Source organism: Oratosquilla oratoria, chromosome 27 (assembly GCF_046742065.1).
Source record: "Oratosquilla oratoria isolate Oo_2021 chromosome 27, ASM4674206v1, whole genome shotgun sequence".
Taxonomy (NCBI): Eukaryota; Metazoa; Arthropoda; class Malacostraca; order Stomatopoda; family Squillidae; genus Oratosquilla; species Oratosquilla oratoria.
In genome coordinates this window covers 18,622,558-18,646,424 of record NC_134803.1, presented here as the reverse complement: position 1 = coordinate 18,646,424, position 23,867 = coordinate 18,622,558, and the positions used below count along the sequence as shown (strand labels likewise).

General features: G+C 40.3%; 2 protein-coding genes across 10 annotated transcripts in view; one reads left to right on the top strand and one right to left on the bottom strand.

Annotated features, from left to right (window-relative positions):
* rswl (tRNA methyltransferase roswell) overlaps positions 1–23,867 on the bottom strand; it is a 185,908-nt gene that overhangs the window by 43,911 nt on the left and 118,130 nt on the right. The gene's annotated exons all lie outside the window — the stretch shown is intronic.
* Positions 1–23,867, top strand: part of mRpL44 (mitochondrial ribosomal protein L44) — a 128,272-nt gene that overhangs the window by 72,472 nt on the left and 31,933 nt on the right. The gene's annotated exons all lie outside the window — the stretch shown is intronic.

The following is a 23,867-nucleotide window of genomic DNA, read 5'->3' as shown; positions in this document are numbered from 1 at the left end:
CTAGGTGTTTCCTCAAACTTATCAAAAAAGTGCTACACTCCAGAGCTTGTTCTAGACGTCTGCTCCAGGCTGTGGTTCATCGGTGTATGTATGTATGTAGTTGTGTCCACAAAGCAGATGGATTGGTGGATCAGGGTGATGAGTCCACTGCAGTTGCCATTGGTCCTGTCTTGTCTGATGGTGGTGAAACTATGTAATGAGGGTGCTTTTCATGAGTGTCATAGATTTGTTTCTTTTTTATGTCAACATGTAATGTTTTAGGATTTTTTTTTTTTTTTCTTCTTTCTTTTTTCTTTTTTGCCTAGTTGCATTTTACAGGAAGGGGAGCTCTGCTCGTGGTGGCCCGTCTCCATATCTCATTTTATCTAGACTGTTTCTAAATTTGTGTATTATTTTTGCACACACCACATTCTCATCTAACTTGTTCCAGATGTCTATCATCCTGTGGGGAAAACTGTTCTTTTTCAGGTCTCTTCTATAATTGTCTTTCTTGGTTTTCTTTCCACGTCCTCTTGTATCTCTACTATCCCATTTTATTAAATCCTCTCTATCAATAATTTCCTTGCCTTTCATAATTCTATAAATAGTTATCAAGTCTCCTCTCTTCTTTGCTCCAATGTCTGTAGCTCAAGTTTTGCCAGCCTCTCCTCATATGATAGTTCTGAGAGCATTGGTGCCAATTTCGTAATTGCATTTTGTATTCTTTCAAGTTTTGTTACACATTTTGTTGTACTGGTGACCACGTTGTCGCTGCATACTTTAATTTTGGTCTTATCAAAGTGACTAGTATTTTCCTCACCATTTCTTTGTCCAGGTATGTAAATGCCACTTTGATTGATCTTATTAAATTATAAGTTTCTCCAAAAATTTTGTTTATATGTTTCTCAGGGAACATATTCATAATAATGACTCCTAGGTCCTTCTCTTTTTCCACTGTTTTAATTTTTTCTTCTCCCAATTTATATGTTCCCACTATTCTTTTTTTGCTTTATCAAATTCCATTATACTATACTTCTTTTGTTGGATTCCATCTCCCCCTTCCTACTCCATTCCCATTCTTTATAGAGATCACTCTGCAGCGATTCACAATCTTCTTCAGTGTTCACTTTTTTCAACATTTTTGCATCGTCTGAGAAGAAGCTCATATAACTTTCAATTCCTTCATCCATATCATTAATATGTATAACAAACCTTATTGGGGCCAGAACTGTTCCTTGTGGGACTCCACTAATCACCTCATCCCAATTGGAATGTTGTCTCTTATCACCACTTTCATTTTCCTTTCATGCAAGAAGTCTTCCATCCACTTAAGTAGTTTGCCCTGTATTCCTCCCGCAGTTTCTAATTTCTTTAGCAATTTCTCATGTGGCACCTTATCAAAAGCTTTTTTCAGGTCTAGAAATGCACAACCAGCCCATCCATCTCTTTCCTGTATTATATCTATTAGTCCTGAATAGAAACACATCAAGTTTGTGACACATGATCTTCCTTGTCTAAATCCAAACTGCCTCAGATTTAGTACTTTTTTTTTTTTTTCTCTCCCTAAATGCTTACCCATCTAATTTTGATAATTCTATCAATTTTTGCCACCGTACATGTAAGGGAGACCGGTCTATAGTTAGTAGGGTCTTCCTTGTTCCCCCTTTTTATATTGGTACTATATTTGCTCTTTTCCAATCTTCTGGAACTTTTCCTTCCTTCAATGAACTGCTTAGACTATGTATTTTGTTAGTTTGTTCCTGCATTCTCTCAAAATCCAGTTTGCCATTTCATCTGGACCATGCGATTTTCTGACATCTAGATTACTCAAGTGATTCATTATTTCATTCTTTGTCACTTCTATCTCTTTCATAGGGGGACTTTCCCCTCCCACTTAACATCTCAAAGTTGTATGTTCTCCCTCGTAAACACTGATTTAAAACACTTGTTCATAATTTCTGCCATTTCTATTTCCTCTGTGTATTCTATTCCTCCTTGTCATAGTTTCACTAATTCTTGTTTGTTTTTTCTATTTGTTGTTTACAAATCTACAAAATAGTTTTGATTGATCTTTACACCTATCCCCCAGCTATTGTGCGTTCAGCTATTGCGTTTTACTGCTATAGCGCATACTTGAAAAGCTGACACAATTTCTATATCGCGCATCAAATTGGCTGCTATTGCGTGCCTCTAGGCCAAATTTTTATATTGCGCAGCGCGTGGCTGCTATCACGCACCCTCGTGACGTCACAGGCAGTGGCCATCTTTGTTGTGAGTGTTGGCACACGGGATAGTGGAAGGTGAACCACAGTCAGTGCACAAGAGGCCCGCCAAGTTCCTGGAGGTGGTTTTTAGGACACAACAGAGGGTGAAATCCTGGAAATGATACAGCCAGCCCCTGTTACAGTTGCTGACATCATGGAAGAGAACGAAGATGAGGAGGAGGAGGAGGAGGTTCAGGTAACCACATGTGTGGGACTCACCATAGCCGACGTCAAGGAACTGATCGACTTGGGCATCAGGATACGGCACTTCCTTGAGCAAGATAGCTCCATCAGCAAGATAGCTCCATCAGCAGTGAAGCAAGATGTTCACTCATTATTAGAGCACTAGAGGGTTACAATGAACACTATCATGCCCACATCAATGCCCTGCAGCAATGCCGGATCACAAAATTCTTACGCTGATGTGCCGAGACACAACCAGCCTACCCACAACCAGGACCATCACAAGAAAATTCTGGAGATGATGCAGATAACTTTGAGGGTTTTGAGACTCCTGCAGCCATAGATGACTTCCTCGACAAGATACAACGTCGAGTGGGTGGTCAGTAACAAGCCACCCCAGCCTCAGAACCCCTCTAACCCACACAAGCTCCTCATCACCCTCAAAAGGTAAAATAAATGTCTATGGAATATCTATTTTTTATTTAATAGCCTTGATGTGTTTATTCTATTACAGGACTGGATTGTATGTTTAAGCAATTTTGTTAAGGTGAAAACAAAGGAGAAATATTGGTGAAGTTGGAGGAAAATTTTTGGTCTGGGTACCAATTATAATTAAAACCATTACTTCTTAAGTTTCGCTATTGAGTTTTCAGCTATTGCACAGCTTTGGCTGCACCAATTAGGCACGATAGCAAGGGGATGGGTGTACATTTTTCTATGACATCTTTTTCGTATTTCCTTTTTTCTTCTCTGCGCACTTGTACATATTCATTTCTATAATCAGTATATATTTTCTATTTTTCGTTTTTTTTGTCTTTCCATTTTATCCAAGCTTTATCCCTTTTATCCTTTAACTCTCTACATCTTTTGTTGTACCAACATTTTACATATCCTTATAAATTTTTGTCAAAATTTTCTATTTCGCTTCTACTGTTGTTTCCTCTTTCCCAGTCTGCTTTTTGAAAATAATTTTCTCATTTTATCAAATTTATTTTTTCCATACATCATTCTTCCCTTTCTATATTGTTCATTTTTTCTCATGTATATTTCTTCATTTAGTTCCAGTTCTACTAATATGTGGTCACTTTTTCTTTGTGGTGTCATATTCAATCTTGTCCACTATTTCAGGTTCTGGTGTGATTATTAGGTCTAGTCTCACTGGTTCTTCCTAGTATTCTCTTGTACCCATTGTGTCATTGTATGTTCTGTAATCATATCAAGTAGTACATTTCCCCATAGGTTGTCTCCACCCTTCACTGTCATCTCTTCCCAGCAGATTTCTTTACAATTAACCCCTTCCATACGGTGCCGCACACGTAGGCGTCATGAGGAGCAAGTGGATTCGCGACGCTGCCATATCGGTGTCTTGATTATATTTATTGTAGTCGCCCCTGTGTTTTTACATTCTCCCAAATGCGCCCTGAATCCCATTCTCTGTGGTTTTCAAAGTTTGCGGGTGAAAGAGAGAACGATCGATATAAGCGGTGACTATATTTTATGATGCGAAAATTATTACGACACGTCATACGGCTGGCATTGGCTGCTGCCCGCGAGATTTAAGTCCCGTACTGAACTGGTTAAAGTCACCCATTATAACTATTCTTCCTCCATCTACCATTATCTTAGTGTTATCCTTGTGTCTTCTAATATATTCTTGTTCTCTCTCTTTCCATGAAGCCATTTTAGGAGGCACATAATTTACCACAAACTTCCTGCTCTTATCCCTGTCCTCTTATTTCCATCATAGTCATTTCCACTCCATTCTTTCCATATGTAACATTCCTCACATTTATATCCTTCTTAGTCAGGAACATAACTCCACCACCTTGTTTTACTTCTCTGTTTCTAATCCAATAATTATATGCACCATGTCCTACACTGTTGGGTGGTAATGGACCTTTCAATTTTGTCTCCACAATTCCCATTATGTCAGGTTCCTTTTCCATCAGGTAATCATTCAATTAATTCAAGCCTGTTATTAATCCATCTATATTTGTGAAGGACACTTTTAATTTTCTGTTACCTCCATCCTGTTTTCTGTTTCCCTTCTGTTTTTCTCTCCTATGAACCATTTCCTCACTTTCATATCCACTACTCTCCAATAGAATTTCTCTTTGACTGTTCTGTTCTCATTTTTTCCTTAGCTTCGATTCTTTTTGTTTTCTCTTTCCTCTTTATTCATCTCTCTTTTTATCCATACCTGTTTGTACTGATCGCTTTCTGCTAGTTTTCCTGTTTTTGATAAGACATTCTCTGCTGTCCTTTGTGACCTGAATTTAACCTTATTGGTCTGGTCTTGTCTATACTGTACTGTATTTCCCAAGTCTATATATTCTTCAATTTCTTTCCCTATTTCCTGTTCACCTTCTTGAAATACTTTTAGTTCCTTGTTCACTCTGTCTTTCTTATCTCTTACTCTTGTAGTCCTATTTGGATTATGTTTTTCTTCCTTACCTAATGTAATTATACATTTCTTTTTATCTGCTAAGTCTCTTACTATATTCTTCTTCTCTCTCATCACTTTAATAACTGTGTCCTTAGTGTGTCCCTTCATCTGTTGTTTCCTTATATCTCCAAATTCAATTTTGCTATTCTCCTGAACCTTTTTCCAATCACCCTCTTTTTCTATGGACTCTTTATTCTCTTTATTATTATTTAAATCCTCATTCTCATCCTTTACTTCTTTTAACTGTCTTTTTAACCCCTTCCATACAGTGACACCTACATAGGCGTCATGAGGAGCAAGAGGGTACGCGAGGATGCCGATGTCGGCGTCTTGATTATATTTATTGTAGTTGTACCTGCGTGACCCCCATTCTCTGTAAACTGGCTTCATCATATTTTCTATGGTTATCAAAATTCACGGGTGAAAGAGAGAACGATCGATACAGCTGTGACTTTATTTATTATATTGCGTCTGGCAGCTAATGCTGACCACGAGATTTTGGCCCAGAGTGAAGTGGTTAATGCTTTTTCTTTATTTAGGTTTTGGTTCTTCTTTAGTTCTTCCAATTTATCATCTCTTTGTGTGATCAGTGTAAGTTGACTAAACCTAACCTCCCATGATTTGTTCATTTTTGTTAGTTTTTCCACTAGACTTGCTAATCGGGAGAGGTTGTCATCTCCACTTTCTATTGTGCTGCACTTATCTATATTTCTAATTTTTATGCCTTTACTGATTTCTTCAACTTCATCTGTGCTGTCTGCACATCTCTTTTTTACATTCCTTCTGACTTCCAGGGCCCATTCATCCCCTTACTCATTTTCTTCCATTTTCCTCAATAATCCCTCTCCTTTTTCTTCACCTTCCCACTACACCACAATCTTTCCCCTTCCCTACTAATACAACACAGATACTCCCGTGTCGTTGAAATCCATATATATGTATATTTTTTCTGGAGTTCCAATCTTCACTGTGAATTTGACGATCATGTGTGTTGATACCATCAATGTTAAATTGTAAGATGTTTATGTTGTGTGTTCTGTGTGTTGTAGGTTGCTGTAAGGTGTTGGGGTACGGGTGGAGGAGGATTAGGATCAGGGTTTGGAAGAGGAGGAGTTCATAGAGAGGAGGGTGGGGGGAAGGGAGGGGAAGGGTGGGGATGTGGGTGAGGATGCAGGCTAGCAGTGGGAAGGTGAAGGTGAGGTTATGGATAGGCATAAGGAACAGATCATATTTGTAGTGTTTTATGTCAGCAAGTGTTGTGCAAGTGAGGTGGGCCCTGTTTTTGCATAAATTGTATTGAATCAAGCCCTTTGTCTGATGGCTCAAGGTGATGGGTTTGGAACATGTTGGACAAGTGTAATTTGTGATGGGTCTAGGGTTGCTCTTTACATCTGTGACTAATAGGAGAAGAGGGATGATGACTGGAGAATCACCTCACAGTGTAGAAAAAATGTGAAGATTGGGTAAGGGTTGTGGTACTTGTCAGGGTAACCGAAGCTGCTCCCAGGGATCTGTGCCAACCACATGGGTGGCAAGGGCTTCTTGTGGCAGTTTGGCCTCCAGTCCTTGGGTTTTGGGGGTGGTCCCATGACATAGACACCATGACACCAGGACCAAAGGGAGTTGGTAGTTAGGGCTGGTGATAGAATAATAGGATGGTTTAGGCAGATAAAAAAATGAGTGAAGAAAGACTAGCAAAAAAAAGTGTGGAAGGCAGAGGTGGATGGATTGGATTTGAGAGAAAGACTGAAAATGAGATGGATAGGGTGAAGGAGGCCTCAAGTAAAAGGGTAATGTCTGTTGAGCAGGGGAGGGAGAAAGCAAGAGATAGGTATGAGTGGAGAATGGTTATGAATGGATAAATTGATGCAGTCCTGAGGGATTTCTCCTTGACTTCCTTATTTTTGTATGAGGGAATGAGGATGGAGGGTTGCTATATAAGTGAAGTAGTGGGGCCCTGATGTGGATGTGCTATCTTGCTGTATGGTCAACTCCCTGGTAATGCAAGAGTTACGTTTCTGGAGACGTCGTGTTAATGGAAATTGTGTTAACAGAACATAATTTCTCCATAAGAAATAATGGGAATAGTGGGGGTTACATTCCTGGACAACAGGAAAGTCCGTCTATTTTGGGATTTTGTTACTAGAAATCCTAAACAAACACACTGGTATTTATTTTGTGGTGAAATAACATTTTTTATGCATGTAAACATTATGACGCATCACTACCATCACTGTCACTTGCCGTGCTCCTGTCCCCAACCTCACTCCCCTCTCCTTCCTCACCCTGCTCTGCCTCCTCACTCTGCTCTCCCTCCTTGCCTTGCCCTGCCTCCTCACCTCCCTCTTCCTCCTCGCCTCACCCTGCCTCCTCTTCCTTGACTGTCTTTTTTTGAAAGAAATGGTGGAGTTTCGTCTGCATCGTCTTTTTCTTCTTTTGATTTAACATCACTTTGTAACAGTTCAGCTCTGACATAACTTTTCTGGTCACTGTTGCTCTTCTGTTGATATTCGGATCTTTGGCTTCCAAGATATCCAGTCCTTCTCGTATAGACGAGAGTGCTTTTTCGAGATCACTTTTGGTCAAGACTCTCTTGGGCTCTGGGGTTTCTGATATAGGCCGAGATGCAGCTGTCTCCAACTCTGCATTCTGTATCGTCTCCATCTCTAACAGTTCTTCATTAGTCAGCTCCACTGTGTGCGATTCTAGCAGTTCATCAATGTCCTGCTCAAGTTGGTCAAACCTGGCTTCCCTGGCCTTGTCAAGGCTTTCCTTGTTAGCTTTAGAGACATTTTCTTGGATGTCAAAGCCGACAAAATCGTACACCAACTGAGGACACAGATGTTTCCAAACCCCATTTAGGCATTTCCTTGGCACTTTCTCCCAAGATTCTTTAATGAAGAGGAGAGCATCTTTGATGGTAAACTCTTTCCAATATTCCTTCAAGGTCATCTTGTCTTTTTGTGTCCTCTCAACCATGTTAGTCAAGGTTGAACGTAGATAATACGACTTGAAGGTTTTAATAATTCCTTGGTCACATGGCTGCAGAATGGAAGTGGTGTTTGGCTGCAAGAAAGCGAACTGGATGTTGTTAGATTTTCTATTGATGGGGGATGGCTGGGAGCATTATCCAAAATCAGGAGAATCTTGAATGGAATCTCTTCCTTCTCGCAGTAAAGTTCTCTTTCTCCAATTTCCCAAAGTAGTCCTTGAATATGCTTCCCGTCATCCATCCTTTTTTATTGGAATACTAGTAGCAGGGTAGGAAGGTCTTGACGTAGCCCTGTGAAGACACAAGAACAAACAAAATTAGTTTAGTGTGCCATAAATTGTGAGTTGGTGACAATTTCTTTTTTGTTTTGGTGCATGAAAAAAAACGACCGTTTACAATCTTGGTAAAAAATTTCAAAGCTTTCATGACTAATAATCAACATCCATACATACACACCTTCAATGCTCATGGATTTTCCGAGTGGTAGACAAGGGCAGGTTTCAGCTTGCAGTCTCCCTCTGCATTGGCACTGAACAAGAGCATAAGACGATCCTTGGAGGCCTTAAATCCAGTTGCAGTCGTCTCCTCAACTGAGATATAGGTCCGGTTAGGCAGTTTTTTCCAATATAGACCTGTCTCATCTATATTATAAATCTGCTTGGAAGTGTAGCCACCTTCCTCGATGATGGTCTTGAGGGTAGCTGGATACGTTTTGGCTGCTTCCACATCAGCAGATGCAGCTTCCCCAGTCATTTTGAGATTGTGGAAGCCATATTGTTTCTTGAACCTGGAGAACCACCCAGAACTGGCATTGAAGGTCTTGGCTTTGTTTTTGTCTTCCTTATTCTCGTCTTGCACATCCTGGCAGAGACTTAAAGCTTTAGCTTGTATGATGGCCATGCTGATAGGGACATTATGCTTGTTTTGGTTTTGGATCCATTGTGCCAATAACTTCTCCATCCTCTCCATCTCCATGGATCTTGCTCGGGAACATTGCGAAAAGGAGGCTAATGTACCAGCAACAGAACTGGCTCAGATCTTGTCAGCATTCGCCCTGATGGTCCACAAAGTGCTCTCATTCAGTCTGGTAGCATGAACAATAACAGAAGTTCTTTCACCCCGATCATAACGATCCAACACTTCTAACTTCTTTTCTATGGTCACAAGTTTTCTTGACCTCTTTGCTGCACTCTCCTTTGGGGTACCAGGACGCTTGGGTGCCATATTACAGGGATTTATGTAACACAAAACTTTGATGAAATTGTTTATGAGTTCCACACGCTGTGAGGGCTGGCTTCACACTGAGGACAAGAGGTAGAGAGCGGGAGTCAGAGTGTCTCTCCCGTGCTCTGGTGGCGAGATATTCCACTACAGTAGGCGGGAAATTCAAGTCGCACATTTCGTGTTATCAGAATATATATCAATAAATTTTAATTTGTGTAAGATTGGGCAGTAGGTGGGAAACGGGGATGACCCTACATCCACGAGGAGCTCAGATAAAAGGGAAACAAATGGGTGATGGAAGGGTGGGGCTGGATGCATCCCTTTGCTGGCTACCTCCCTTAGGGAGAAGAAGCCTTCGATATATCAATAGATGGATGAGATAGATGTCTGTTAAACCTTCTCTAAATCCATCAAAGTCCAGGAGACTTCTATTTCCTTATAATCAATCAATTGTTGCCTCAAGTTTCATTATGTGGAAATCCTGTGACTCCCATTGGCTGTCTATGATCCTTGGAACTTCTCACATATTTCTCTGGGAAGAAATTTGGGACTACTGTCTGTATTGTATCAGTGTGGGATGGTTTCTATATCACTGGCTCAAAGTGGTAAGAAGAGAAAAACAGTTGCTGGTCGTCAGCTCTCCATGTGTGAAAAAGTGCAAGAAATGCAGTTCAAATTTATAAAGAGATTTTGGGCCCAGTCCAGAAACAGTACCAGCCCCTCATCTTTTAATAGAGACGAGGGGGTTGATGATTTTAAAAATGGGCAGCTTTGCTGTCCATGTTGCAGGCCCATCATATTAAGGTATTTGTCATTGGTCCCTGTCTTTCTTGCATATACTTGATCTATTCACCCTCTTCCTCTCCCAAACCCATACTATTGTTCTCCAATTACTCTGTTCTTCTCCTAATTCTGTAATTTAAAACCCTTCGACACACTTTACCTACTGCACTTGAATAGATTTATCTTGCTAAAACTCCTACATTCATATTCATACTTGTCACCTTTTTCTTTGTATAGTAAAACTTCATGCATTCCTCCAGTCCACCATGTATGAAGTGTTCAGTTTATTTTTCCTCTTAAATTATTTCACTGTATGAGAAAATCTCTCTCTCTCTCTCTCTCTCTCTCTTTATATATATATATATATATGTATGTGTATATATTTATATGTATATGTTACGCTTCTCTTGAGCCGGGGCTCCGACCCTAGGAGGTTGCGAACCTAGTTTGTCACTAAGGTAAGAGAACAAACCAGCAGTATACATTTCTTTGTTTATTAAGAGTACTAAAGTATATGTATAATGTTTGTGGGAGTTCAAAGTTGGACTACTTGCCTTTTAGTCTACCTAATATTTGGAGCAGCTGTCTCAAGACTGTTCTCCTTCTATCTTCAAACCTTAAGGATACCTCGGTACTGCTAGGCACCTCCTTCTAGGGCTGTACTTTTCATCTTAGTATTTACATGATTGGCTATGTACCTTACCGTCGTGCCATATCCTCTTGGACTTCGGCAACCATGGAGCGCCACCGTTCACGGTCCCTAGTTACTTGTAACATCTGTGTTGGTTTGAGTTGTTTTCCCGTCGCCCTCATCAGCCCGTCCATATACTTCTCCCTCTGCTTTCCACTTGCTCTCCTTCCCTCCACCATTCCCATCATCACCACCTCCTCCAACCCTTCCCTCTTCATTATATGTCCTAAGAATTGCAACTGTCTTTTCCTTATTGTTGTCATCAATTCCCTATCTGTCTCCATTTCTCTCAATACTTCTTCATTTGCTTTCTTCGCTGTCCATGGTACTCTTAATACTCGTCTCCATATCCACATTTCTGCTGCTTCTAAGTTTTCCTGCAATTTTTTGCTGATTGTCCACGCTTCTGAACCATATAATAGTGTTGACCATATAAATGTTTTAACTGTTCTTCTCCTTATATCTGTAGACATTTTCTTGTTTGTTAAAACCCCTTTCATTTTCTGAAATGTGCTTTTAGCTATCGCTATCCTTGATTTTATTTCTTTTTCACATCTACAATCTTCTGTCAATACGATTCCCAGGTACAAAAATTTGGTTACTTGTTCTATTCTTCTCCCTGCTATTTGTACTTGCACTCTTGGTGGATCTGTTTTACTGGCCACCAGTATTTTAGTTTTCTCCATATTTACATTTAAACTTTTCTCCTCACTAGCTCTTACGGTTACATTCAATAGATGTTGCAGTTTTTCTTCTGAGTCAGCCACCAATACCGTGTCATCAGCATATCTGTTATGATTTATATTAAATCCTCCAATTTTAATCCCTTCCATTCCCTCTAATTCCCTAAGGATCATCTCCCCATATAAATTAAATAAATCTGGAGACATAACACAGCCTTGACGCAATCCCCTCTTTATAGCTTGAAATTCTGTTCTTCCACCCCGTACCCTCACTGCTGCTCTTTGTTTCCAATATAAATTTCTGATGATATTCATGTCTTTGCTATTTATATCCACTCTTTCCAAAATATTTATCAAATCCTCATGTCTTACCCTATCAAATGCCTTCTTGTAGTCAACAAAGCAAAGATATACATTTTGTTGTTTTTCTATCATCCTCTCCATAATCGTTCTTATTATAAAAATTGCATTTGCTGTTCCTTTCCCTTCTATGAAACCAAATTGCCCCCATGAAACTTGTTCTCTCACTTTATTTCTTATTCTATTTAAAACTATCCTTAATATAATTTTGGCTATGTACAAAACACTAAAACACATTTGACCAATCATATTGCAGTAACGGGTCACTGGCGTCCTATGTTTTTTAGTCCTCCAATAAGGGCTTTCAGCAGGGCTTTTAGAAAGGCTGTACCTTAGCACAGTTTAATTGTTATGGTTTTGTTCTTCTTTAGAAGGGACCACCCACGCTATGCTACTGCGTCTGAAGCAGTGAAAATCAGTTTCTCACAGACCCCCCCTTGCGAGAATCATGTGTCCACATATCGCTTGTTTGCGAAAACGTCGTCATAACTCAAAAAACTGAATTTTTGAGTTATCTATACAGACATATTCATCTTCAAACACGGATTTTTTTTGGTAACAGTGTCATATCGGTAGCTCAAAAATTGACCGCTAGGGAGTGCTAAATGTCCCAACGACATAACCTTACATGTTCCAACTTGTTCCAACAAATATTTTAGACTTAGTAAAGATTATGATTGTTTCAACTTCTATAAACTTTAGAGGCGTATTTGATGCTCCAAAAAATGTTCCACCTATGGTGTTTGAGGGCTTTTTATAATATTGAGAGCGTTTTGAAACTTTAAAATGCCTCTCCTGAAAAATTCGATATTTTGAGTTATGATCACATTTTCGCAAACAAACGATATGACAAGTAGCATGAAGGAAAAGTGCCACAGGACTGGAAGAAGGCAAACATTGTACCAATTTATAGGGGAGGAAACAAGGAAGACCCATCAAATTACAGACCAATCTCCCTGACAAGCACAGTAGCAAAAATTTGCAAAAAAGTCATCAAAAATAGATGGGTTACATTTGGAAGAAAAAACTATACTGAATCCAAATCAATTTGGATTCAGACAAGGAAGATCATGTACAACAAACTTGATCTGCTTCTACTCAAGATTAATAGATATAATACAAGAGAGAGATGGTTGGGCAGACTGTGCCTTTCTGGCCCTACCAAAGGCATTTGATAAGGTACCACACAATAAACTAATAAAGAAGATAGAATCAATTGGTGGCATCAGAGGAAAATTACTGGAATAGATGAAAGACTTCCTGACGGGGTATAAAATGAGAGTAGTAATTAGAGACAAATTCTCAAATTGGGAAGAAATGATAAGTGATGTACCGCAGGGAGTACTGGCCCCGATCATGTTTGCTATATACATAAATGATATGGACGAAGGAGTAGAGTGTTGTATGAATTTCTTTGCAGACGACGCAAAAATACTAAAGAAAGTAAAAACTGAGGAGGATTGCATCTCGTTACAAAAGACTTGGACAAGATCTGGAAATGGACTCAAAAGTGGGAAGTGAAATTCAATATCAAGAAATGTAGTACAATGGAATTTGGAAAAAGTAAAAACAGAATATCAAAGAGGTAAAAAAAGTAAACTAGGAAAAAGACCTTGGAGTGATGATTACCAAAGACATGACACTGGATAAGCATATTAATAAAATAGTTGGAGAAACCTACAATTTATTGAGGTCAATAAAAGTGGCATTTGCCTATTTGGACAAGGAAAAAATGTTTAATTACACTAAGACCAAATCTCGAGTACGCAGCAACACTATGGACACCCAGTAACAAAAAGAATATAAAAAAAATTAGAAAGAATACAAAGAGCAACAACAAAACTGGCACCAACTCTTTCCAAAATGACATATGAACAAAGACTGTCCAAATTAGAATTACCAACTCTGAAACAAAGAAGGGAAAGAGGAGACCTACTAACTATAGAATTATGAAGGGAATGGAAATCTTAGATAAGAATGACTTTACAAAGGCGGAGCATGCCGACAGGAGACCTTTTGGTCCATATCTAGGTCGGATGTGAAAAAAGAAAATTAAATAATAAATAAAAAATATAATAATGTAAATAACAAATAAAATACATAAATAAATGCATAGGTATAGTTAAATAATAAACAAACAGGTCTTGTTGGAGTGGTGAGTGTGGTGGTCTAAGTACATAAGAATGGAGGTGACTGCAAGTATTTGTCTAACAGAAGAACATAAGAATAGAGGAGACTGTTAGTATGGTAGTCTCACAGAACATAAGAATGGAAATGACTGCAAGAGACTACAAGGTCTACACCAGGCAGCCCCACGTCCCCCACCACCTGTCATCCCCATCCATAAAGTTATCTAATCTTTTTTTTTAAAACAACCAACTGTTTCAGCGCTCACCACATGGTTACCAAGTCCACTCCACTCGTTAACCACTCCATTGCCAAATAAGAACTTGCCTATACTCTCCTCTTTTGTGAAGTTGTGTTGAACAAGAATATGATTTTGGTCTAAATATATCATGTGGTGAACGTTTATGGTTGTTTTATTTATATTTGGTAGTATGTTGCTGGTGTGTATTTTTATACTACAGTTGACAAAGGTAGGAAGGGCATAACGACAGGAGACCTCCCGGTCCACAACTACATCGAATGCCAAGAACAGATAGTTAAACGAAGAAATGAACAAACAAACAAGCAAACCAAGTGATGGCCATTATGTCATATTGCTGAGGCGTTTATATAAATGAATCTCTTAAAAGTTGTACAGTACTATATAGCACTGCCTCTAAAGAACGTTTACTCCATTGGTTGTGCTTGAATTGTGTTACATGAGTGGGCAAATTTAATATCTCTTGCAAAGAACTTGTTCCTATCATTTTCATATCGTATCCTACGGGTAAGATTATAGCTTATAGATTATAGAAATGGGACAATGGAAAAACAAGAGAAAAAACTAAAACTAAAACTAAAAAAAGATATTTACAGAAGAGATCTGAAAAAAAAAAAAATAGCTTCCCAACACAGAGTGATAGATACTTGGAACAAATCGGACAAAGAAACAGTGTGTGCAAACACTATTCAAGGTTTTAAGAAAAAACTTGATGCTGAGAGATACAAAGACAGGTCACCACGAGCATAGCTCCCTTCCTGTATAATACAACTAAGTAAATATAACTAGGTATATGTGAATGTCCAACTCCCACAAAACGCATACACACAACCAAAACACATGGGGTAGAAAAAAATCTGGGGGACCACACATATCACTTGTTATCATATACCACTGATTTTTCACATGCTACAAACAGCAACAATGTCGTTCTCTCCTGTGTATAGATATGTCTGTGGGTATCTTCTGCTTGCGTAATGGTCATGTATCCCACTGCTAGCCACCACTGTTATGCTTCTCCTGAGTTGGGGCTATGACCCTAGGAGGTTGTGAACTTAGGTTGTCACTAGGGTAAGAGAATAAGCCAGCGACCAGCGGCATATGTTTCATTGTTTATTGAGAGTGCTAGAGTCTGTGTATAATGTTTGTGGGAGTTCAAAGTTGGACTATTTGCCTTTTAGTCGACATGATATTTGGAGGAGCTGTCTCAAGACTGTTCTCCATCTATCTTCATACCTTAAGGATACCTCGGTACTGCTAGGCACCTCCCTCTAGGGCTGTACTTTTCATCTTAGGATTTACATGATTGGCTATGGACAAAACACTAAAACACATTTGACCAATCATATTGCAGTAAGGGGTCACTGGTGTCATATGATGTTTTTTAGTCCTCCAATAAGGGCTTTCAGCAGGGCTTTTAGAAAGGCTGTACCTTAGCACAATTTAGTTATGTTATGGTTTTGCTCCTCTTTAGAAGGGGCCACCCACACTATGCTAGTGTGTCCAAAGCAGTTAGAATCAGTTTCTCACACACACACACACACACACACCGAAGCAAAAGGAAATGCTGCGTTGAGTGTGCCTATCTAGCGGTTTATAGCCAAAAACGAAGGAAACCTCTTGTTGTTATTGTACACAATAGGTAAACTATGGTACTTGAGTGGCCGGTTAAAGTAATCCAGTTCTTGGAATAGGTATAGTTTTGGCATAATGGAGAAAGAGAAAGAAGAATGAAATAAATAATGAACCAGTAAAGAGAGGACTTGACGTAAGTATAGTGGAAAGTCTGAGAGGTGTCATCCCCAAAAAACATTGCTTGATAGACACATACATACATATACCAAAGGCTTTTTCCCCCTACATGGGGGTAGCCAAAAAGAAAAAGGCATAGAAATAATTCCCACCCATTCCATTTCCTATATATTCCACTCCCCTCCACCCTCCTCCCTCCCTCTTATCTTGGCACCTCCTGGATGACGGGTCATCCCTGCATCCTGTCCACTGCCCTGGGTCAGAAGCAGTGTCCCAAGACACAGCACATCCACAGCAAGGCCGCTTCATAAATTCGGCAACCCCCCCTCTCCGTCCCCTCATGCAGAAAAGGAGAAGACGGGGAGAAATCCCTTCGGGCTGCGTCAAAATTTTTTCTCATACATACTTCCTCACCCCCCATCCCCCACCCACTCCCCCTCATGCATCACAGCATCATCTATACACAACCCCTCTCCATTCACCCCTATCTTCTGTCCTCTCCCGTCCTTCCTCAACAGACATTCCTCTCTTTTGTAATGCCCCTTTCACCCCATCCATCCATCTCATCCTAGGACGCCCCCTCATATTCACTCCTTCCACCTCTGCCTTCCACACTTCTTTTACTAATCTTTCTTCACTCATTCTTTCCATGTGTCCAAACCATCCTAGTACCCTTTCATCAACCCTATCAGTTCCCTTTCCACCCCTGTTCTCCTCCTCACCTCCTCATTTCTCACTCTATCTAGCCTAGTAATCCCTATCATACTTCTCAGACATTTCATCTCAAACACATTCAAACACCTCTCTTCCTCTCTCATGTTCCATGTTTCTGCCCCGTACAATGCTGTTGGCACAATCACTCCTTCATATAACCTCCTCTTAGCATCCATTCCCAAATGTCTATTTCTCTGCACTTTTCAATCCACCAAGGCATTTACTCGCTTCTCTCAATCTACATTCTACCTCCACCCCCCACTCCTCCCTTTCCTGCCACATTTGCACCCAAGTATCTAAAACTATCCACTTCCTCCAGTTTCTCACCCTTAATGCTCACCTCTATCCTGCTGTCACTCTCTCCCCTTGTATATCTCATCACCTTACTTTTACCCACATTTATTTTCAACTTCCTTCTTTCACACACCTTCTCAAACTCTGTCACTAACTTCTTCAATCCCTCCTCTGATCCTACTACAAGCACAGTGTCATCAGCAAAGAACAACTGGCTCACCTCCCACTTTTCTCCATTTTCTTTAATCATCTCCAACCCCTGACCCACTACCCTTGCATTCACCTCTTGCACCACCCCATCCATGTAAAGATTGAACAGCCAGGGCGACATAACACATCCCTGCCAAAGTCCCACCTTTACCTCAAACCATCTCTCTCCATTTCTAATCCTAACACAAGCTAATCTCTCGTAAGAACTCTTGACTGTTCTTAACAGCTTTCCTCCTATCCCATATATCTGCAGTACCTCCCACAGTGCCTTCCTGTCTACCCTGTCATAAGCCTTTTCCAGATCCATAAAAGCCCAAAAAACATCCTTACTTTTTCCTATAGCTTTCTCACATATCTGTCTTACCACAAAGATCTGATCTACACAACCCCTACCTGTCCTAAATCCACACTGTTCCTCACCAATCCCTCTGTTCATCTCCTAATCGTCTCGAATAAGACCCTCCCATAAGCCTTCCCAACTACACTCAACAAGCTGATCCCTCTGAAACTACTACACTCACACTTGTCCCCCTTTCCCTTGTAAAGCAGAACTATACAGGCACTCCTCCAGTCCTCCGGCACTCTACCCTCTCTCAAACAAACATTAAACAACCTCACCAGCCAGTCTTCCATCACTGTACCTCCTTTCTTCAGACATTCTGCATGGCATCCATCCAGACCAGGTGCCTTACCTGCTCTCATCATCTTAACAGCTGCTTTCACTTCATCCTTTTTCCCTATTTCTCCTCCATTTTCCTCACTCATCACTCATTTTCTTAGTGCTTACTACTACAACTACCTTTCCCTTCCCATCCTCCTTTGCATTTAGCAACTCCCTAAAATACTCTGCCCACCTTCCTCTCACTGCCTTCTCTTCCATTATCGTCTCTCCTTCTGCACCTTTTACCTTTTCTTCTCTACTTGATTCGCCTCCCTTTTCTTTTAATTTCCTTCCAAAACATCTTTTTATTGCTTTCAAAATTTTCTGTCATACTCTTACCCCATTTCACATCTGCTCTCCTCTTTGCATCCTTTATCCTATGCTAAGGTTCCCTTCTCTTTACTTTGTACCTCTCATACGATTCCCTCGTCCTAATTTGTAGCCAATCTATGAATGCCTGCTTCTCTTCTACACATTTCTTTGCTTCCTCATCCCACCACTCACTACCCTTCCTTCTTTTTCCTCCCGCCCTCCTTGTTCCACACACCATCTTTGCACACCTTATGACTCCCTCCTTGAACCATCCCCAATCCTCCTCCTCCTCCTAGTTCTACTCTATCCTTTACCCCCTCCCACTCCTCTTTCAGTTTCTTCTTAAACTCACTCTCCTTTTTTTCCTCATTTAAGCAGTTCACTCTAAGTACCTCCCTACCTTCTGCCCTTTTCCTCTTTCTCCACCTATTCTCCACTCGCATTTTACCTTCCACCAGAAAATGATCTGATATTCCCCCACTCTCTCCCCTTAGAACATGTACATCCTTAACTCTTCCTACCATACTCCTGGACACCACTATATAGTCCATCAATGCTCTATCTGCCACCCTTCCATTCACCACCCTCTCCCATGTGTACTTATGCTTGACTTTCTTCTGAAACACTGTATTTGCTATCATCAACTCTCTTTCAAGACACATCTCCACCATCATTTCTCCACTACGATTTTTACCTGGAACTCCATACTTCCCAATCACTCCATCTATTGGTTCAATTCCTACCCTAGCATTAAGGTCTCCCAATACAACTACATTGACATCTCTCCCTAATCCCTCTATGCACTCATTTATATCTACCCAAAAAGTCTCCCTTTCCTCTATGCTCTTCTCACTACCAGGTCCATACGCACTTACAAAAACCCACATCCCCTTTCCAGCTTCACCTTCATCCACATCAACCTTGATGAAACCTCCTTCCACTCCACTACCCGGTTACTTATCTCTTCACTTACTAGTACAGCCACCCCTTCTCTCCCTCGTCCCCTCTTCACTCCTGAGTACCTCCCAGCTACACTCCCAAACACAGTTGCCCTTTCCTTTCATTTTAGTTTCACTCAGAGCCAGCACATCCACCTTTCTTCACACAAACATACTGCCCATCTCTTCCCTTTTACTCTCATCTGTACCACATCCACGCACATTAAAAGACTCAAACCTTAGGGTACTGGTTGGAAAATTCCCAGACCCTCTTATGCCTTTTCTTTTCTTTTTAGGAATGTCCCCTTTTGGGGCTACAGGTAGTAGGACTCCTAATCCCATCCCCGTCCCGTTTTTTGTCGCCTTTTATGACTCAAGTGGAAAGACTTGGTGGTAGCATTCTCTTCCCCCACCACAGGGTCGGCGAAAACAGAAAATGAATACTCAGAGAAATGGTACAGGACAGCAACAAGGGGTTAGGGGACAGCATAATGGAGGGACAGTCATAGTATAAAAGTGTCATCATTTCTATATGAACAGAGTTTTCCTCTATCATAGACAAAATGATGTGTGGCTCTGGTCCGTAGGGGCGCCCCATATAGACCCTAAAGTATCAACTGCATGCTACTTTGCCACAATAACATGCAGCCAATACCCCAGACGGGGTGGGAAAATAATTTTTTTTTTCAGAGTTTCAAAGAAACCGAGGTGAAATATGTAAAAGCTTAGATATAGATATAATAATGCATTTAGAAATCACGAAGTAAACGGCTTAATGGAAGAAATCATATACACCCACTCCTCGTTTAACGACCTACTCGGTTAACGACAACTCGGATTAACGACGGGCTTTAAGACAGACCAATATTCGTTTAACGTAAATCTCCCGAAGTTACGACGTCGTGTACAATAATTAAGTTGGCTGAGGCAAATTTGTATGATGTTATAAATGAACTTGTATGGTGGATATTAGCTGTGAGGTAGTGTTCTGAAGCTTAGGTCCACATTACCATCCTGCAAGCTGGAAAAACTACCTGGGGTACAATATATACCGGTAGTGGTAAATTTTTAGTTTCGACCAAGGGCGCAATATAGCAATAGAAAATTAATTATTAAGTTTGTAAATTATAATGTATCAAAGTAATATGCAATTTTGTGAGCGGAAATAAAAAAAAAGTGCTAAAACAAATTTCGTAAGTAACGAAGTCATGTCGGACGAATGGTACACCATGTTTGTCATGATAGATGCCGATGTCGAAGAAATGAAAGGATGATAAATTCGTCTAACCTACACTAAACTAACCTAACCTGTGTTTGATAAATCATTACCTGCAAATTAAATGTCATCCGGCTCGTCCTCGTTGTCGTCGTCGTGAGAGACGTTGGCAGACGACAAGATGGCGTCCCAATCCTATGCTACCGACTTCGTTCATTAGAATATTTTCTTGTAGCATGGTATTTTTTACTTTCATTTCCGCCCACAAAATTGCATATTACGTTGATCCATTTTAATTTACAAAATTAATCATTAATTTTCTATTGCTATATTGCGCCCATGGTCGAAACTAAAGAAAATACCCCGGTATTCAATATGGAATGTCAGCATACACGGATTTGGTCATATACGGTATTTTCAGGAACCTAACCACCATAAATAAACAGTAAATAAAGCTTTAATGTACTGTATAAAAGAGGGAAATACACGAAAATAAAGATACATGTATTGCTGGACATTGTACATACAGTACATGTACGTATATGTATACACTTTTGCTTAACGACCAATTCGGTTAACAACGGCGCGCTGGTCCCAATTGTCGTCGTTAAACGAGGAGTGGTTGTATTTAAAATTGGATTACCGAGCTGTACTGAGAAAATTGATTACATTGTGTAAGAATAATGAGCAAATGATTAAAGACTTGGATGATCTAAAGAGCGAAATTGAAATCCTAAAAAGAGAAAACGAAAGAGTGAAAAATTAGGACAAAAATAGAAATGAAGAACTGAAAAAGGTCAAAGAACAATTACAAGTAATGACTGGAAAGGTGGAAGAGTCAATCAAAGAAATAGACCTTACTGAAATAAAAAATCAATGGAAACATGAACAGGAAAATAAAAAAATATCCTTTAGTGAAATATTACAAAAACAAATGGAGGAAAATACAAAAGAAACAGTTATGAAAGTGCAGTTGATAAAATATATCAAGAGTTGATTGGAGTGAAAACGGTGGCTGCACAAGAGCTTGTTTGAGAGACCATGGGGTTTGGCACTAATGTATGTGAAGCAATGTACTCCCTGGCATATGCTTCCAATTTATGATATATCTGCAATAGCTCCCATAATGCCTTCCTGTCAACACTGCCATAAGGGTTCTCTAGATCCATAAAAAAAATCAAATACCTCCCTTACCATAAAATTTTACCAACAAACCATCTACCCTAAGCCTACTCTTCCTCCCAAATCAATCTCTGTTCCTTCCCTAATCCTTTCAACATTCTCCCATATACCTTTCCAACTATGCTCAACTGATCTCTCTAAAATTACTGCATCCAATTTTGTCCCTTTTTCCTTTGTAAAGTGGGATGATACACGCATTCCTCCAGTCCTCTGGCTTATTCCCCTCTATTAGACAAACATTAAGCAACCTCACTAGCCAATCCACTATATTCCTCCTTTCGTAAGACTGTATGACACCCATTCAACCCAAGTGCCTTGCCAGTTTTCATCACTTGCAATGCTCTTTGTACCTCATCTTTTCCTCCTCTGTCTATCTGCACCCTTCATCTTTTCATCTCTACCTGACTCAGCCCCCTTCACTATCTTCATTTCTTTCCAACATATCTTTCTATTCTTTTCAAAATTCTGTCAAATTCCTACCCCATCTTATGTCTTTGCCTCCCTCAGCTTACTTTTTGCTTCTTCTTGTAACTCTCATGTGCTTCCTTAGTCCTACCTTGCAACCAATCCACATATGCTCACTTCTCTTCTACCACTAACTTTACCTTTTCATTCTGCCAATCACTGTCCTTCCTTCTGTTCCCTCCCATCCTTTTCATCCCACATGCCATATTTGCACAATTTTTGGTGGAAGGTAAGTTGAGAGTGGAGAATAGGTGGAGAAAGAGGAAAAAGGCAGAAGGTAGGGAGGTACTTAGAGAACTGCTCAAATGAGAAAGAAAAGGAAGTGTGTAAGAAGTTGAGAGAGGAGTGGGGTAGAGTGAAGGATAGAGTAGAACTAAGAGTGGAGGAAGAATGGGGATGGTTCAAGGAGGGAGTCGTAAGGTGTGCAAAGATGGTGTGTGGAACAAGAAGGACGGGAGGAAAGAAAAAGAAGGGTAGTGGGTGGTGGGATGAAGAAGCAAAGAAGGGTGTAGAAGAGAAGAAGCAGGCTTTCATAGAATGGTTACAAATTAGGACAAGGTAATCATATGATAGGTACAAAGTAAAGAGAAGGGAAGTCAAGCATAAGATAAAGGAAGCAAAGAGGAAAGCAGATGTGAAATGGGGTAAGAGTATGACAGAAAATTTTGAAAGTAATAACAACAATTTTTTGAAAGAAATGAAAAGAAGAGGCGAATGAAGTAGAGAAGAAAAGGTAAAAGGTGCAGATGGAGAGATGGTAATGGAAGAGAAGGCAGTGAGAGGAAGGTGGGCAGAGTATTTTAGGGAGTTGTTGAATGTGAAGGAGGATAGGGAGGGAAAGGTAGTTGCAGTGGGAGATGCTAAGAAAATGACTGTGATGAGTGAGGAAAATGGAGGAGAAATAAGGAAAGATAAAGTGAAAGCAGCTGGCTGTTAAGATGATGAGAGCAGGTAAGGCATCTGGTCTGGATGGATGCCATGCAGAATGTCAGAAAAAAGGAGGTACAGTGATGGTGGAATGGCTGGTGAGGTTATTTAATGTTTGTTTGAGAGAGGGTAGAGTGCTGGAGGACTGAAGGAGTGCCTGTATAGTTCCACTTTACAAGTGAAAGGGGGACAAGTGTGAGTGTAGTAGTTAAGTAGTGTTAAGATAATGAGAGCAGGTAAGGCACCTGGTCTGGATGGATGTCATGCAGAATGTCTGAAAAAGGGAGGTACAGTGATGGTGGACTGGCTGGTGAGGTTATTTAATGATTGTTTAAGAGAAGGTAGAGTGTCGGAGGACTGGAGGAGTGCCTGTATAGTTCCACTTTAGAAGGGAAAGGGGGACAAGTGTGAGTGTAGTAGAAAAAGAGGGATTAGCTTGGTAAGTGTAGTTGGGAAGCTTATGGGAGGGTCTTGATTGAGAGGATTAGAAGAGGACAGAGGGAGTAATTGTTGAGGAACAGTATGGGTTTAGGAGAGGTAGGGATAGTGTAGATAAGATTTTTGTGGTATGACAGATATGTGAGAAAGCTATAGGAAAATGTAAGGATGTTATTTGGACTTTTATGGATCTGGAAAAGGCTGACAGGGTAGACAGGAAGGTACTGCAGATGTATGGGATAGGGGGAAAGCTTTTAAGAACAGTCAAGAGATTTTACGAGAGTAGTAGAGCACTGTACAGGGCAGAAACATGGAATATAAGAGGAAGAGAGGAGTTTGAATATGTTTGTGATGAAATGCCTGAGAAGTATGATAGGGGCTACTGGGCTGGATAGAGTGAGAAATGAGGAGAGGAGGAGAACGAGTGGAACGAGAATTGGGAGATAGGGTTGATGAAAGAGTATTGGGATGGTTTGGACACATAGAAAGAATGAGTGAAGAAAGACTAGTAAAAGAGGTGTGGAAGGCAGAGGTGGAAGGAATGAACATGAGGGGGTGTCTAGGATGAGATGGATGGATGGGGTAAAAGGGGCATTGGGAAAGAGGGGAATATCTCTTAAGGAGGGATGGGAGAGGACTGAAGATAGGGGTGAATGGAAAATGGTTGTGTATGGATGATGCTGTGATGCATGAGGAGTGGGTGGGGTATGGGGGTGAGGGAGTATGTATGAGAAATAAATTGATGCAGCCTGAAGGGATTTCTCCCT